This window comes from Vicugna pacos, chromosome 14 (genome assembly GCF_048564905.1).
Source record: "Vicugna pacos chromosome 14, VicPac4, whole genome shotgun sequence".
NCBI classification, from domain to species: domain Eukaryota; kingdom Metazoa; phylum Chordata; class Mammalia; order Artiodactyla; family Camelidae; genus Vicugna; species Vicugna pacos.
In genome coordinates this window covers 2,508,930-2,526,856 of record NC_133000.1, presented here as the reverse complement: position 1 = coordinate 2,526,856, position 17,927 = coordinate 2,508,930, and the positions used below count along the sequence as shown (strand labels likewise).

Sequence of the window (17,927 nt, the reverse complement as noted above, 5' to 3'; positions counted from 1 at the left end):
GGAGCCCGAGCAAACCTACCCTCCGTCCAGGTGAGGAAAAACAAACCGCAGCAACCAACCAAACAAAACTCTGCCGGTCAGTTGCTTCCCAGCACTGGACAGTCGTGTCTATAAATGGAAGCGTACCTTGAATTTATTAAGCACTTGTTACCGAGGCCGTCTGAATTCTTACATCGTCCGCCCCTCCTCCCACATCTCACTCGTTTTCCGTGTTGCCTGGTATTTTCTGCCCTTTTAACCCCTCAGGTCCCCAGGTTCTGTGCTCTTCTTCGCTAACAGGAGCAGAAATTTCACGCCACTTTATTTCCCACCCTCCTGACAAGTGCTCCTTTTCTGTGCCCCCCTCACTTCTTCCAAACTCCTGGCGGCGGTGCCCTGCGGGTCCTGCTCGCAGTGCTTCGCTCCTGCGCTGCTGAGTCTTGTCCTCTCCCCACCCCCACGCCCCATCCTTTAGAGTTTTACGTGACTGTTTCTTATGCAACATTCTGGGTTTCACCTGCCTCCTTTGGTGCCCGGATTTGCCGTCTTCCTCCCCCCAGGTGACTGTCCGCTTTTCTGCCTGAGCGCCCGCGGCGCGGGCTTCTCCACACACGCGCCCCCGTGCCTTTTGCCTGCTTCTCCCTAAGCTTTTCCCGCCTCCACCGCGCACCTTGTTTCGGTTCCTCTGCTTGTGAGTTTTCTACTGCATCACCACCCGGGTTCCTTTTCCTCCCTCCCAGTCAGCCCTGCCCTCCCTGGCAGACGTCTGTATTTCAGAATATCTAAAAGTGTCCTGAGGAGGCAGCCAGCAGCTGCTTTTCTCCGGGACGGCTCTGGATTTCAGGACCTTCCCATCTGCCCCAGGCTCCGTTTGTGTTCTTACTGAAGTAGCATCGTATACAGACAAGTCCTGCGACTGTGTCGACATGGATGTTAAAGTGAGCCTTAGGTAGCAGTGGTCAGACACTTAGTACAGGCACCAAACACTCTTCTAGGGAACTGACATGCTGTAGTAACTCACGAATCGCCCTCACGTCCCTGTGATGTCGCTGCGTGCCTGTCCCCACTTTACAGATGAGAGGAGGGAGGCTCAGAGAAGTTAAGCCCCGGGCCAGCTTCTCACGGCTGTGCAGTCCGGGACCTGCTCTCCTCACGGGCGCTGTGTGCCCACACCACAGCCACGTGGACTTCGGAACTCAGGCATGGGCTGGGGTTTGGCTTTGGATGTGAGGTCATTATTTGCACCTTTTATTTGGTCTGCAGTTTACAACTGAGGGCACGATATCTTTACCTGTAGAGGAGTGTGTGGGGACAGCTTAATGCCTCCCGTGCCTCAGAAAGACTGGGGACAGGGCCTGGGCTGGCTTCCAGCTGGCATTCCTGAAGAGAGTGCACGCTCCCCTGAGCTGCAGAGGCTGGAAGCAAGCTTCACACCAAGACCACTGCCAGCCGCGTCCTCCCCTGCGCCAGAGGGCAGCTTCACCTCAGCTGGCCAGAGCCCTGGGCCCTGCATAGCCCCATGCTGCTATGAGTCTTGTTTATTTCTGGTTCATCATATAATTGAAAGCCTTGTTCATGTATTTCCGGGTCGGTCTTCACCTTCCTGAAAGTTCTTGGAGGCAACTATTGGTCCTGTGCAGCTGGTGAAGCGAGTGTTGGTAGCTTTGTACTTTGACAGCTGGAAGGGAACTTCCGTTCTGCAGGTGAGGAAACTGTGGCCCAGAGAAATAAAGCGGCGTGTCCAAGGGAGGCAGCAGGACAGCAGAGCTGACCTTAGACCCCGGGTCTGCTGACCTCTGGTCCAGAGCTTGCTGGCTTATAGCTTGGTGTGTTGACCTCTGAGTTTGCTTCAGAGGCGGTGGGCCAGTCCTTCGTTTCCTGAGCAAAGAGGCATTGCAAGGATTCGTTTAGGAGGGACATTGTCAGTGGTTTGTGTGTGTGTGTGTGTGTGTGTGTGTGAAAGCTAAACATTTAAAAATGTGGGCTTTTGAGAGATGTATTGATATAAATGGGATCATAAAATCGCAGAAGCATAAATCCAGATGTTTTTAGAAAGCAATATTTTTGTTTTCTGAAACAGCAGGAAGGAACACCAAATGCACATTGCTTTCTAGAGGCAAATCATGCAAGAAAATTGAAAAATCAGTAGCTGTAATGTTTAATTGCATTTTCCATTTGCAGACAGAAATGCATCAGTACCAAGTGCCCCTTGGTTTCCTTCATCGCCGCATCTCAAAACAGCAGCGAAGGGGAGGGCATCTCAAGTTAGTTGCTGTCTCTGCGTTGGCTTTGCCATGCCCACCGCTTCTCCTTTTTTTTTTTTAATGGAGGGACTGGGGATTGAAATGAGGACTTTGTGCATGCTAAGCATGTACTCTACCACTGAGCTATACCCTCCCCCACTTCTCCTCTTGACCCTGGACTCCCAGCCGTGCCCTCCCTGCACTGCCCCTTTTCCAGCTCTGCTCCCTGCTGTCTGTTTCAGCTCCTTCTCCAGGAGCCCTCAGGGAACCTGGTGGGGTACTGCTTACCTGTGAGGCTCAACTCATTCCATATCAGCCATTCTTGTACGTTGCATGTAATTAACTTCACTCTGATGCTTCCAGAATGATACAGGTGGTTGTGTCTGTCCGTGGGAGAACTGAGGAGACACTGTCTGTCTGTTCTCCGGTTCAGGTGGGGATCATCATAACTGAGGAGCAAGTTAGGCTTACTGTTCCTCCTTCACAGGTGACGCAGTGAATGCTCAGGGACAGGTCCAGAGCCCATGTAAGAGTTGAGGTTGAGATTTGAACGCAGGGCTGCCTGGCTCGACAATCTGCACCCATCTGTCTCCTCTGTATCTGGTAACGCCCTCCGCAGCAGCGTTCCCAGAGCCTTTTACGAACTAGATGGTGCCTGCTGGCTGGACTGACGATGGAGCAGGAGGGAGGCATGGGGTCAGCCTCACGGGAGTTCTGGGCCAGCCTTTCCCCCGTCTCCCCTAGGGGCAGGGATACTTTCTGACTGTGTCTGGGAGAATTCGGGAGCAGTGGCAAAGCCAGGAGTGGGCAGAGCTGGTCTGTGTTTCTCATAAGTGGTTGTGGCCATTTGCTGTGGTCGGGAGGTCAGCATTCGTGGACACAGGTGATGCCCCATTCTGTGCTCAGAATATTTAAATGTCCTGGATGTAGGACTGTTACCTTAGCTAATCAAGACCTTAAAGGACCTGCTTTCTTGGCCAGAAATAACCTCTGTCCATTTCTGTGTGGCAAGACGACTCTGTGTCACTGTGGAAGCCATGAGAACTCAGTGTTGTCATTTCAGGGACCATGCGCCTGACTCAGGATGTCTCCCACTCTGGCTGGATCTGGACAGGACCCCCGCCCCCTAATTCTCTCTAGGACTCAGTCATGGGGTTGGGGACCTCTAAGAGGACGCTGCCAGCTAATTTGGGAGAGGGAGGGGCCAGCCTCTCCCCTCCCCCATTAACACGGTTACAGTTTGTTCCCTAAGACTGGCAAGCTGTCCTTGGAGAAGAATAGAGCACAGGTCCCAAATGACTGGACTGGAAGGTGGTGGTGGCGGGATCTCTGCTTGCCGTCCCGGCAGGTGCAGGGGAGGGTGGGTCCCAGGTTTTATTGTCTTACAGCAGAGGGGGCAGGAGGCCAGGAATGAGATGTGTTCCTGGCATCGGAACTTTGATCTCAGCCTTTCACGGAAATTATTGTTCTGTATGAAAGGATAAGTGTGCAGTCTTGTAGCTGAATGTTAGAGATACAGTTCAGTCACAGTAAACGCGTTTCTAGGTCCGGCCCAAGTACGTCACTACCCCGTATGATAGAGAGAGAGGAGTCCTGGGTCCTAAAACCACTTACATATGTGCACTGAGACGTATCTGGTTCAGATGTTGGGTTCTCTGTGGCTGAAGGAGAAAAACAGCCTCTGCTTCAGAAATTTGCTCTATTTGCACTTCATTTTACTTGCCAGGCGCGTGCTGGGCAGGGGCGCATGCTGGGCAGGGGCGGTGGAGAGTCGTCAGGAGCAGCCCTGTCTCGGGAAAGCTTGCATTCTTTCCGGTGGGAGAGGTGGACGTGTGAAAGGAAAGTCTAAGGACTCGTAGTAGGTGAGGGGTCAGTTTATGGGGAGGGTGTTAGGAGAGCACAGGGGAGGCTCAGGATCCAGGAAGGCTTCCTGGAGGAGGCACTGACCTCAGCCTGGGCTGACTAGTAATAGGAAGGAGCTGACAGAGGGAGGCATTCCAGCCTCTGAGGACAGAATAAACAGAGGTGAGGAGGCAGACCCCAGCTTGGTGATGAGGGACCCACAGACAATTCTGTGTGGCCCCAGTCCCCGGCCCATTACTTGTGGCTGTTCCAATGTGCCGGGAACAGTGGTTCTGTGTCAGTATTATCTGGGGATTTGTTAGAAAAGCAAATTATAGGGCTCTCCCCGGACCCCCTGAATTACAGACTCGGGGTGGGGCCCCACAGTCTGTACTTAACAAGCCTTCCAGGTGATTTTCATGCATGCTAAGGTCTGAGAACCACTATTCTAGAACATGTGCTTTCCAGAGGCCCGAAGCACTGTTCCTCTTCATGGCTGCAGAGTCGTCTTGAAGAGCCACACTCCTCCCTGCTTGGGTATGTAAGACATCCCTCAAGCACAGAGCCACCCACGTGTCTTGTACTTCTGGACCACGCACATCTCTCAAGTTCTCCTGCCCACCCCGCTTCATCTCATCGCACACTAGTCATTTATATTATTTCCATACCACCCCTCCCAGACATGATTTCCTAGCGTTTGGTGGTAGTCAAATAAACTGGGTTCAGGTCCCAACTCTGCTGCTTGAGGGCTGTGTGACCTGGGGAAGGCCTCTCTGCCTCTGTTGCCTTATCTGAAAAATGTAGGTAGTCACAGCACCCATCTCTTAGCCGAGTGTTTCAAACTTTGCTGGGCGTGGGAATTACTTGGGGGTCTTTAAGAAAGATTGATGCCTGCTCCCACCCCCAAATGTTGTGATTGGTTGTGGGTGTGACCCAGGCATTGGAATTTTCTCATGTGCAGTGAAGTTGGGGACCACAGTCATAGACTGTCATGGGGATGAAATGAAAGTGCTCAGAAGAGGGCGTGCACGTCCGTCTGCTGTGGGTTGGGGGCTCTGGTGGTCTGTGGCAGGAGGGGGAAGCGGGGCTACGTCGATTGTTGGATGCCATGTGCCTGTCAGTGTGGGATCTCCTGGTGATTCTGTCTTGCTCTGGGACTTGGGAGGTGAGACCAGCACAGATCTGCACATCGAGTTCTGAGCGCCCTCTACCTGGGGCTGCAGAGGTCGTGTGTGAACAGGGCGCACAGCCCCCACCCCTGCCAGGCTTCCTGGCACCGGGCACCATTTTCCCTCCTCCGTACAGAAAAGCTTGAATTTTTGGAATTCAACCCGATTCTAAAGTTGTGAAGGAGCTGCACTTTACAGTGAGCGTGGGAATCCGGCACCTTAAGATTCTGGTCCCTGCTTAATCCACCATTTGTATTTAAATGCCCGTTTTCCAACTCAAGACATCTCTAGACTTGGTCTCTGGCTCCTGAACTGTCTTCTAGGATCTACATGTGTCTATGTTATAAATGACGTATTTCTAAGCATCATGTGAAAGGGTTACAGTCTCTGTGTAGCCTGCCCTGTCAACGTGTCTATCCAAGCTTCATTGTTTTATTAATTCAGCGAGTATCAGTGAGCATGTGCTGTGCACCAGACACCCAGCTGGCCGTTTTCGCCCCTCTTCCTTGCGGAGGGGCGGGCACACCTCTCTGTCTGCCTGGAGAAAGTGTTTCTTTAGGTTTGGGTTTGTAGCCGCAGCCTTCTCTGTACCTGTCTCTTTCGGTGACATAATTACTCAACTTTTAATAACAGAACATCTGAAGGCAATCTCTTATGTTGACTTCATAGGCCTGCTCTGAGCGCTGCTGAGATTAATTAAATCAAACCCCATGCAACAATTACTCTAAAACATCCCGACAAGTTATTAAAGTCCAGTTTCGGGGGTGCCTGGAGACCTGAGTCAGTGAGCCACAGTTAGCACTCTGAGAACGAAGTCTGCAATCCAGCTGGAGGTTTCTGATTTTCTTCTAGTCTCTGGTCTGTCCTAGTGGGGGTGGCCAAATGAGTGGGAAATGCGAAGTGGGAATTCACATCTCGAGCTTATGATTGGTTCTCTTGCTGTACGTGGAAAGGTTCAGTTGTGTTTTCGGTTTTGTGTTGCCACGCAGGGCGTACGAGGAGCTGCTCTTTGCTCTTCGATTGGCCCTAGTACACTTAAATGTGTGTTGCAAAGAGAAATAATTGGTGTGCTGTATTTGTTCCGCTGCCTGATTACCAAGTGAAAATCTGCCACCGGGGAAGCTTTTGTCGCGCCAGCACACAGCAGCTCAGTATCATGGTAAAGACTGGCCTCCATTGTGCGGGCTACTCATGGGCTGAATAGGCTTTAGAAAGACAGGAATTGCCCGGCTTAAATGGTCCGTGCATCCTTCTGAAATAACATCCCCAAACCTTCATTCGAAACGGTAAGATGAGGAGATATATGAACATCGACAGCTTCTGGTGGGTTCAACAGGATGACATATTTAAAATGAGAAAAGAGTGAAAAAATAGATTTTCATTTAAAAAATTCCAAAGTAAGGAAATCCATCCAAAATACACCAGGGAAAGTAAACAATATTCTTTAAAAATGGTACATCTTACGATCGGCCAGACCTGCTTTCTCTGCTTTTCCCACTTTTGACCTCTCTGAAACAAATCTAAACTCCCCAGGGTGGACTGAGTGGCTGATCTTACTCAAGAGCTGCTCATTTTACCAAGTCAAGTCCAGCTCGCATTAGAACACCCCTCCCGGCCCTCCGGCCCCCCTGCCAGAAACATCGTGTCCTGCGCATCCCAGAAGAGGGTGGGGGACTTCACCGCTGTGGCCCAGCGGCTCCTCTTGGCTGTGACCTGCGGGTGTGCAGGAGTGTAGGTCCAGGATGCAGCCAGCACCATGAGCCCTGGGCACTGGCCGCTGATCCCCTACTGTGTCCCCTCTAGTCGGGTCTTAGACTCCTTCCTGGGCTCCCTAAGAAATGAAGTGTTTGAATTCTGCATCAGGAAAGCGGCAGCTTCTCGTGAACCTTTCGTCTCTTTCAGGACAAGTCATGGCAGGGTGTGAGTACGAAGGCTGATTTGTACGCTTGCAGCTTGAGGAATCGGCTGATGGTAGGGGTTACGTTCCTACTTTCCGCGGCCGTCCTCGCCGACCTGCACTGGTATCAATAGCTTTGCTCAGGGTGGAGCTGTCCGAAGGCAGGCCTGGTGCCCTGGCGGTGGTGCACCCGGCGGGGGGTCTGTGCACCCGCAGGTCAGAATGGCTCGTGGACCGACTAGGCTCACTGGGACGGAGGGACCCTTCGTTCATAAACGGGACGTGGCTCCTGCCAGGGTGAGGCACTGGCGATGAGCTCACACAGCGTCCAGGCTCAGCAGTAACCCCTTCCCTCCACCCCACCTTCTCTCCTGAGATCTCTGGGTCTGGTGAGAGGGGAGTGATGGAGGTAACCTCCCCTAGACTTCCTTTCTGGCTGGAATCTTCAGCTTCCCGGGAAGGGGCAGGGCCAGGTGTGTGTGCTCCGTCAGCCCCAGCCCTCCTCCCGCAGACCATCTGCGCTGCTGCTGACTCCACTCAAAGTCAGGAGAAGTACTCAGGGCCCAGAACGCAGCGCCTTCCTTCTGACGCAGAAGTAGTCCCGCAGGGGGAAGCAGGAACTCCCTCTGCTTTTCCTAATCTCTAGTTCTCACTGACCCTCCATCCGAGGTGTTCACCCTGAACAGAGCTGACCCGGAGCCCTCGAGCGGTTCACAGAAGTACCAGTGGTCCAGCGTTACAAGGTCGGCGCGTGCCGGTGGACGCGCAGAGCCTGGACTACGAAGGCCGCTGCGCAGGAGGTCTGGGCTGGTGGTGTAGTTACTTCCGTTTTCATCCTAGTCCATCTGAAGGAGGTTTATCACATTGACTTCCTGGGAGCCGCTTCCAAGCCTGCTGAGTTTAATTAAATCAAACCCCATGCCACCATTATTCTGAGGCAAAATGGCTTATTAAATTTCCATGTGTGCTGGGCTCCTGAATTTGTACTGAATTTGTTTTTGTCTTTCTCCTAGTAAGGACTTTAATCTCCTTTTGTTTGTTTGTTTGTTTTGTGGGTGGATGTGACCAATCTCTTGGTTTTTCTTTCCTGCTGGGATGAGGAATCTCTCAGAAAGGAGGAAGTGCCTGTTGTCAGCAGGAAGGTGCTGTTTCTCGGGTTTCGTGGAAAGCTGTCCCGGTAGAGCCAGGTCTCCCCCTCCCCCCTGCACAGGACGTCTGTTTTTCTCAGGTTGGGGATGTTTAAGAACACTTGGTGTCAGTTGGAACGCTTCTGCCCTGAAATGAGGTCTTGGCTGTCTGAGCTCCGTCTGGGATGAACAAAAGGGCCCAGCAATAGGATTCCCGGCCCCTCGCATCCTGAACCCAGACACCACTTCTCTGTGTGCTTTCAGGGTGACTAAGACCTGGGAGGCACTCTAGTCATTATTGAGAGAGGACTCCTGAAAAACATAACACTCTTGAAAGCATATATATGTATTATATATGCTTAGTTATATGTATATGTGTATATTTATATATATAATATATGTTTTTATATAAAATATGTAATATACAAAAATACATTATATATATATAATAACTTTCTTCCACACAAAGTTTTTTATATGATTGATTTAAAGAGAGCTGTCACGCAGTGACCAGTTGCTCCACATGCCTGGTTAGTGTGTCTTCCCCTTCCTTGTGCAAGTGCACTGCTGCAGGAGTCAGAAAGAATTAGCCTGGACACACTTCCCGTGGACTGTTAGACGGGAAGATGTTTCCCCAGTGGGAGGATCCCCCAGCTCTCACCTCAGAAGAGTGAGGAGCTCAGATTCACGTCAGGATCTGGGTGGCTCCAGGCTCCCCCCAGGGCAGCGGCTCTCACACTGGGAGGTGCTGCCTCACGTATTCAGTGCTGCCGTTTGGCGGGAGGTGAGGGAAGATGGGGAGGTGGCGAGCCTCATCTCAGAACCTGCTGGGCAGATCTTGTGGCACTTGCTGTGTCCGTGAGGAGGGCGGAGCTGGGGAGTCGGTGCTGGGAAGGCTGCCTGCCGCCGCTGTGCCTCCTGAACGCAGGTGCGGGCTGAGACTGCAAGGGTGAGGCGAACGGTTCTGAGGGAAGCGGTCTAGAGGGCTGATAACACAATGGCCCGGCTGGTAGGGAGGTGGCCACACCTGCTTGCTGGTGCCTGACGGAGGAATCCACACGGGGATTCGGACAGACTTCTGGCCTCCATGCGAGACTCTCCTACTGAACCTGTCTACATTGGCCAGGAGATTTGGATGGTCAAGGAAAAGTCTCTGTAAGATAACTTTGAACTTTCAGATTAAAGGCGTACCCCGGTCCCAGTGTTTGGTGGTGTGGGAGGCACGGCGATGGTGCAGATTGTTTTCATTAGCTGGAGTGAGTAACATGGGTGAAAGTCGACATCTGACACAGAAGAGGCAGGGCTGGTGGAAGGAGAGTGGGGACTTGAGACTTAAGACAGTATACAGTTGTACTCATGAAGAGCTTAAAATTCTTACTTGATAATTTTTTAATTCAGCTTTTTATTTTGAAATGATTGTGGATTCCCATGCGTGACCTAGTGCAGTGATATTTACATGATTTAGTGCCTCTCAGCCAGGATACTGACGTTGATGCCGTGAAGACAGGGGGCATCTCCATCACCAAGAGGACCCCTCAGGTTGTCCTGTTGTAGCCACACCCTCGCCCCTCCTGCCCCTGCTCCTTCTTTGCCTCTAGCAACCACTGATCTGTTCTGCATATAGGTTTATTACTTCAAAAATGTTACAAAATTGGAATTGTACAGTATGTTAGGTGTTGCTTTCCTTACTCAACACAATTCTCTGAAGGTGACCCCAGCCCTTTAGAAATATGGCTTGCAAATATGTTCTCTGACTAAGTAGCTTGTCTCTTTAGCCTCTTAACAGGGTCCTTTGCAGAACAAAATTTTGATGAGGTCCAATTTTTTGATTTTTTTTCTTTTATGGATTATACTTTTGGTGTCAAGCCTAAGAACTCTTTGCCTAGCCCTCGATCTTGAAAATCTTCTATTGTTTTTTAAGTTTTATAGTTTTACATTTAAGTCCATGACCCATTTGAGTTAGTTTTTGTATAAAGTGTGAAATCTTGGTTTGGTTTTTGGTGTTTTTTGTTTTTGCCTGTAGTTGTCTAATTGCCCATTTTTTGTTACAAAGGCTCTCTCTCTTCCTTCAGTGCCTATGCGCATTTATCAGAAATCAGTTGGGCATATTTGTGTAGGTCTGTTTCTGAGTTCTCTTTTCTGTTGCATTGAGCTCTGTGTTTATACCTCAGCCAGCATCACAGTCTTGATTCCTATGAGTCTTGAATTTGAGTGGACTGATTCTTCCCGTTTTTTACTTCCTTTTCAAAATTGTTTTAGCGACTCTACCTCTTTTCCCTTTCTATATAAATTTTAGAATAATCTTCTCATATCTACAAAATATCTTGCTGGAATTTTGGGAGAACTGACATCTTTGCTATGTTGAGTCTTCCAATCAGTGCACACAGTGTGTCTCTCTGTTTCTTTAATCAGCTTTGTGTTATTTTAAGCATATAATTCCTGTTCACGTTTTCTTAGATTTACACCTCAGCATTTCATTTTTTTGAGCAATTGTAAATGGTATTATATTTTTAATTTCAATGTCCATGTGTTTATTGCTAATATATAGAAATACAACAGTTTTTTTATATGTTTAACTTGTATCCTGTAATCTTACTGAGCTCACTTATTAGTCCTAGGATTTTTTTTTTTTTGGTAGATTTCTTGGGTTTTTCTGTGTAGACAATCATGTCATCTGCAAATAGGGATGGTTTAATTTCTTCCTTTCTAACCAGTATGCCTTTCATTTCCTTTTCTTGCCTTATTGCACTGGCTAGAACGTCTCATGGTTTGCTGAATAAGAGTGGTGAGAGGAAATCTCCTTGCCTCTTCCTTCTGATCTTAGTGGGAAAGCATCCTGTCTTAAGTGTAATGTTGGCTGTAGTTTTTTGGTAGATGCTCCTCATCAGGTTGAGGAAGTTCTCTTCTATTCCATTGTTTTGAATTTTCTTCAATGATGATGAATGAATTTTATCAAATGCTTTTTCTGTCAATTGATATGATCATATGAGTTTTTCCCTGTAGCCTATTAATATGATGGATTATGCTGGTTAATTTTTAAATATTGAACCAGTCTTGGATCCCTGGAATAAACCCAAATGGAATAAATCCCACTAGGTCATGTGCATAATTATTTTTATATGTTGCTGAATTCTATTTTGTGAGCATTCTTACGTCTATATTCATGAGGGATATTGGCCTGTAGTTGGGCTTTTTTTTTGGTGGTGGAGGGGTACTCTCTTCACCTGGTTTTGGTATCAGGACAGTACTAGCTTCACAAAATGAGTAGAGAGATGTCTTTCAATTTCTGGAAGACATAGGGTAGAATTGGTGTTAATGCTTTTTAAAATATTTGGTAGAATTCTTCAGTGAGACCATGTGGACCTGGAGATTTCTTTTATGGTGGTTTTTAAATGACAAATTCAATTTCCTTAATAGTTAAAGTCTGTTGAAGTTGTCTGTTTCGCACTGTGTGAGATGCGGCAGCTTTGTTTTTTGAGCAAGCAGTCCCTTCTGTCCAGGTTGTCAGATTTATGTGCGGTTGTTCAGTGCTCCTTTCTTACCTTTTGTTATCTGCAGGGTCTGTAGTGTTCCTTCTTTCTTTTTTTAAAATTGATTTACAATTTTAAATCGGTTCACAATGTTGTGTCAACTTCCGGTGTACAGCACAATGTTACAGTCATGTATACACATACATGTATTCCTTCTCATATTCTTTTTCATCATAGGTCACTATAAAATATTGATTGTAGTTCCCTGTGCTATGCAGAATCTCAGTGGCTTCCACAAAGGCTGATTACTAGAAAACATAAGAATAAGTTAAACCTTGAAGATTATTTTAGTTTCAGATGCTGCAACTTAAATTTGAAAAATAATATTAAAACTGCTGTGTGTGGAAGCTGTGTTTTATTACATGGTTACGTAGTCTCTTTCAGCTAAAACCGGGCCGCTCCTGCGTGTCCCCTTCCGTGTGCCGGCCACCAAAGTGGGTGCAGGGGGCCAGGTTTCCTTACACCCTGGTGTACTTTTTGTTTCTTCAGTCCGATTGTTATACAGATAGAGGCCAAATATAAATTTCTTTTTTGTTGTTTTTGTTTGTTTTGTTGGGGGGGTAATTAGGTTTATTTACTTATTTATTTTAATGGAGGTACTGGGGATGGAACCCAGGACCTTGTGCCTGCTAAGCACATGCTCTACCACTGAGCTCTACCTTCCGCCTGGCAAGTATAAATTTCTTAAACCTTATATCCATTTTTATGTATTCTTTCTGAAGAAACAGAAGCTTCCATGTATACTGAAAATTTTTACTTACATCATTTTTTCGGTAACACAACTTTATAAAGAATATCTACGTGAATCACGTTAAATTTAAATGCAGACAGATCCGGGATCAGCGTCAGTGCTGAAGTTACCTCACCACGTCGTTTCGTAAACATGCCGGGAGTGTAACCTGTTTAACCAGGTACCAGGGCAGAAGGGCAGCGGGGCAGCAGGGACCTTGGTCTGTTACTTTGCATGTAACGCAACAAAATAATGAGAGAACACAGCTAAAAATATCATAGTATTTGCTCTCTTTTCCCCCATGACGTTGTAGTTTCCCTTGAATATCTGCTTGTCAGATCACAAAAACATGTTATTTTCCCAGAAAACCGGTGGCTGTGATGCATGGGGCCAGGCTGGTCCAAGGGCAGAGTGAGCACACAGGACCTGGCGTGGTTCCTGGACGAGATCCTTGGCATTTTTTCTCTCACCTTGGGGCTCTTTAATTACTGTGTTTTCTGTGAATTCTCTAAAGAAGCTCCATATAGCTAAGTAGATGATACATGCTTGGTTGGTAAGCTGTTAAATGTTAAAAAAATAACAAGCTCATGCTTTATTTCTTTTTTATATAAAATTTTTTAGCTACATCCGTGTATTTTTTGGCTTTTGTGGGTGGGTAATTAGGTTTATTTATGTATTTTTAGAGGCAGTACAAGGGGTGGAACCCAGGACCTCATGCGTGCTCCCCCCCATGCTTTTATTTCTTAACGTTTTATTAACGAGCCTCCTCCTTTCTTCTAGAATAAGAAGAAGTGGGAAATGGTCTATTCAGCGTCTTTATTAGTCCTTAGTTTAATCAAAGCCTGGTGGTCACGAATATACTTTACTTCGCTGATTCACTGGTACTTTTAACTGTGACATTGAGTTCTTACAGATATTTGGAAGAAAGGGATCCATGCCTTTATAGTAATTCAGTATTTGTAATATATATATATATGTAGTATATATATAGTAATTCAGTAATGCCCAGTGTCCGTTGGTCTGGCTGGTGTGGTGTGCCTTAGATCAATCACACAACTGTTTCCCTCTCTGCAAAATGAATCTGGCTGATGATAAGGGGCCCCACTGATTCGCGGGGCTGCTTTCATCATCTCTAGCTGGTCTGTGACCTTGGGAAGGTGGGGAGCTCAGTGGTCTTCATGTCTCATTTGTGACAGCCCTGATGTTGCAGATGCTTTTGGGGCCAGGCAGGTAGAGGAGCTACGTAGTTTGGATGGAAACCCTGGAGTCCCTCTCTGCCTGTGGGGTCCCAACAGAAGAGAGCCCAGTGTGAGCAAAACTTCTTTTCCCAAGAAAATCCAGAAATCTTAATATAAGTGGAATCTCCCTTCTTAAATACTGAAAATGAATTTGGTTTTTAAAAAACTCCCCATGGGGGAAGGGTTTATAGGTCAGGGGTGGAGCACGTGCTTAGCATGCAGGAGGTCCTGGGTTCCATCCCGGTACCTCCATTTAAATTAATTAATTAATTTTTAAAAATTGCCCATGTAGACCAAAAAGACAGGAGAACTATGAAATTCAACAAAAGCCAGTGCTTGCCAGCCCTGAGCATGCTCTCAAAAACGTGTATTGAGTTAGCAGCAGTTCACTGGGCTGCTTTATGACCCAGCTGCTGTGAATAGAGATCATTTAGAAACTTCTGAGAAACGTGCATCTGTCTTCTTGCAGTAAGGGGTTGTTTTACTCTGCAGTTAGGACGTGACTTGTGTGCAGTTATCATGAGTACTGGTGATAACAAGCACCATGATAAGCTTGCTCACTGTGTGCCATGTGCTGCTGGAAAGGTGCTATTACCTGTGTAAGAGAGGTGCACATGTTGAAGGTCAGAAAGTTTAAGTAACGACCCAGACCGACCCATTCTGTCTAATGGCTGAGCTGAGATTGTAACCGTTCCTACCACCTACTGACTAGAGTAAGAATGAATTGACACCACAGCAAAGCCACCAGCCTCATTTGTTTGTTTTTTCAAACAGCTTTGCTGAAATATAGTTCACAGCAGCACTAGTTACAATAGCCAAGATGTGCAAGCAACCTAAATGTCCATTGACAGATGACTAGGTAAAGACGTTGTGGTATATTTATACAATGGAATATTACTCAGCCATAAAAAAGAATGAAATAATACCATTTGCAGCAACACGGATGGACCTAGAGATTATCGTACTAAGTGAAGTAAGTCAGACAGAAAAATATTATACGGTGTCGCTTATATGTGGAATCTAAAAAATAATCCTAGTGAACTTATTTTACAGAATAGAAAAAGACTCACAGACATAGAAAACAAACTTATGGTTACCAGGGAGGAAAGGGGATGGGAAGGGATAAATTGAGAGTTTGAGATTTGCAAATACTATTATATGTAAAATAGATAAACAACAAATTTCTATTGTATAGCACAGGGGACTATATTCAATATCTTGTAGTAACCTATAATGAAAAAGAATATGAAAAGGAATATACATATGTATATGTAGGACTGAAACATGATGCGTACACCAGAAATGGACACAACATTTTAAACTGACTATATTTCAATTAAAAAATATATATATATCTATATATAATTGGCATACTATACTGCTCATCCAGTTGAAGTGCAGAATTAAATTGTTTTTAGGATATTCACAGAGTCCTGCCTGTCATCACCACGGTCAATTTCAGAACATGTTCATCACCCCAGAGAGAAACCCCATGCCCACTAACAGTCAGTCACTCCCCTTTCTCCAGAAGCCCCTAGTCCGAGGCAATAACTCATCTACATTCTATCTGTATAGATTTGCCTTTTGTAGACATTCCAGGTAAATGGAGTCAGGCAATATCTGACCTTTTATGCCTGGCTTCATTCACTCAATATGTTTCAAAGTTCATCCATGGTGGAGCATATGTCAGTGCCTCATTTCTTTTTATTGCCAAATAACATTCCACAGTGTATGTATTCCACATTCCACATCCGTCATGGACATTTGGATTGTTTATGCTTATTGGCTATTATGAATAGTGCTGCTGTGAATGCTTGTGTACATGTGTTCTGTGTGGATGTATGTTTTTTATTTCTCTTGAGTATATACCTGGGAGTGTCATTACTGCATCACATGGTAACCCTATGTTTAACCTTCTGAGGAAATGTCAGACTGTTTTCCAAAGCGACTGCACCATTTTACATTCCCACCAACAATGTATGAGGGTTCCAGTTTTTCCACATCCTCCTTGACACTTGGGTGTATTTTAAAAATTTATGGTAAAATTCACACATCAAAATTTTCCATCTTAACCATTGTTAAGTGCACAGTGTGTGATGATTTGCTTCCTCTTGCTATTTGATTATAATGTGTCTTGGTGTGAGTCTCTTTGAGTTCACCTCACTTGGAGTTTGTTGAGCTTCTTGGATGTTTATGTTCGTCAAATTTGGGGCGTTTTCAGCCATTATTTTTCAAATATTCTAGCTGCTCCTTTTTCTCTGTCTTCTAGGACTCCCATGATGTGTATGTTGGTTTGCTTGCTGGTGTCCCACAGGTCTCTTAGGCTCTGTTCTCCTTTCCTCAGTAATTTTTCGTTCTGTCCCTCAGCCTCTATAGTTTACATTGTCTTATCTTCCGGTTTGCTGACCCTTCTGCCTACTTAATTCCTTTGAATCCCTCTCATGAGTTTTTTTATTTCAATTATTATACTTTTCAGCTCCAGAATTTCTTTTTGACGTCTTTTAGGTGTTCTGTCTCCTTACACTTATTTCCATTTTGTCCACACATCATTTTCTTGACTTTCTTCACATCTTCCTTTAGTTCTTTGAGCTTCTTTATGAGGGTTATTTTTTAAAGTCTTTGTCTAGTACATCTGCCACCAGGTCTTTTTAAGGGACAATTTCTGTTGATTTATTTATTTTCCTTTGAATGAGCCATACTTTACTGTTTCTTTTTATGCATTGTGACTTTTTTTTTTACTGAACACTGGACATTTAAATCTAATAATATGATAAATCTGAAAATCAGATTCTCCTTCTTCCCCAGGATTTGTTGGGGTTTTCTACATTTTTGTTTGTTGTTTATTTTTTTTTGTGGTTTTGATTACTGTAGGCTATCTCTGTGTTGATGATCAGCCTGAATGTAAACTTAATGTTTTCTCAGGTCTTTTCTGAGCCTTTCCCTGGGCATGTGTGGTTACTTTTAAATTTTCTCCTTGCATTCAGTTATTTTTGAATGTCCTAGTCTTTGATGTCTGGTTCCCTAAAGAGGAAAAGGCAAAAAAATGAAGCAGAGGGAGAAGAGGCACAGGTCCTTTAAGTCCCCTGGAAGTCACTTGAGCCAGATGGGTGTGGGCTTGCAACAGTGGGGGAGGTGCCCCAGCAATGGTTGCCCTCCTCTTTGCACCTCTGTGATTAGGAGCAGCAGTCAGCAGTCAGAGCACAGATCCCTAGTACTGGAAAGGTAGAGTCTTTTTTGCCCACTCTGGCTGCACAAGCTATGTGTTCCAGAACATGTGCACAGCTGCCTGCCCTGCGACTGGGAGTGGGGGATGAGTAGCAGCTACTATGCTAAGAGCTGAAATTAGTGGCCAGTACCATTCAGTTCATCCCTGGAAGTTGCAAGCATTCAACAGTATTCAGAGTTCCAAAATAGTTATGTCAATCAGAGTATGACAGTACAGTTGTTGTCTAGATGTGGAGACAGATTCCCGGTGCCTCCTCCTCCACCCTCTCCCCAGAATCCTATTCATCACTTGGTTGTGGTTTCCATTTACCTGCAGTATAATGATGCTGACTTTCTTTTCTTAAGTGCTTTTTGGCTATTTGTATATCTTTGAAGAAATGAATAGTCAAGTTCTTTGCCTGTTTTAAAATGGAGATGTTTGCCATTTTGTTTTTGAGTTTTAAGAGTTCTTTATATATTCTGGATACCAGATCCTTATCAGATACATGATTTGCAAATGTTTCTCCCATTCTGTAAGTTGTCTTTTTACTTATTTAGTGGTGTTCTTGGCATCAAAGTTTTAAATTTTGACAAAATCCAATTTACCTATTTTTGTTGTCTGTGCTTTAAGTGTCATATTTAAAGAACCATTGCCTCATCCAGAGCCATGAAGATTTACTCCTGTGTCTCCATCTAAGAGTTTATATTTATATAAGATTTAAATTATATTCATATGGAATATATTTAGCTTCTAATTTTGGGTCTATGCTCCATTTTTACTTAAATTTGCAGTATACGAGGGAAGAATCCAGCTCCATTCTTGCAGGGGGATATGTATTTATCCCAGCACCATTTGTTAGAAAGATTATTCTTTCCCCATTGAATGGTCTTGGCACCCTTATTGAAAATGAATTGACATGAATATGAACACTTATTTCTGGACTCTCAATTTTATTTCCATTGATCTC

At 45.7% G+C, this 17,927-nt stretch overlaps 1 protein-coding gene across 2 annotated transcripts in view; it reads left to right on the top strand.

Moving 5' to 3' along the window:
* Nucleotides 1-17,927, top strand: part of SPATA13 (spermatogenesis associated 13) — a 104,595-nt gene that overhangs the window by 1,478 nt on the left and 85,190 nt on the right. The window lies entirely within an intron of this gene.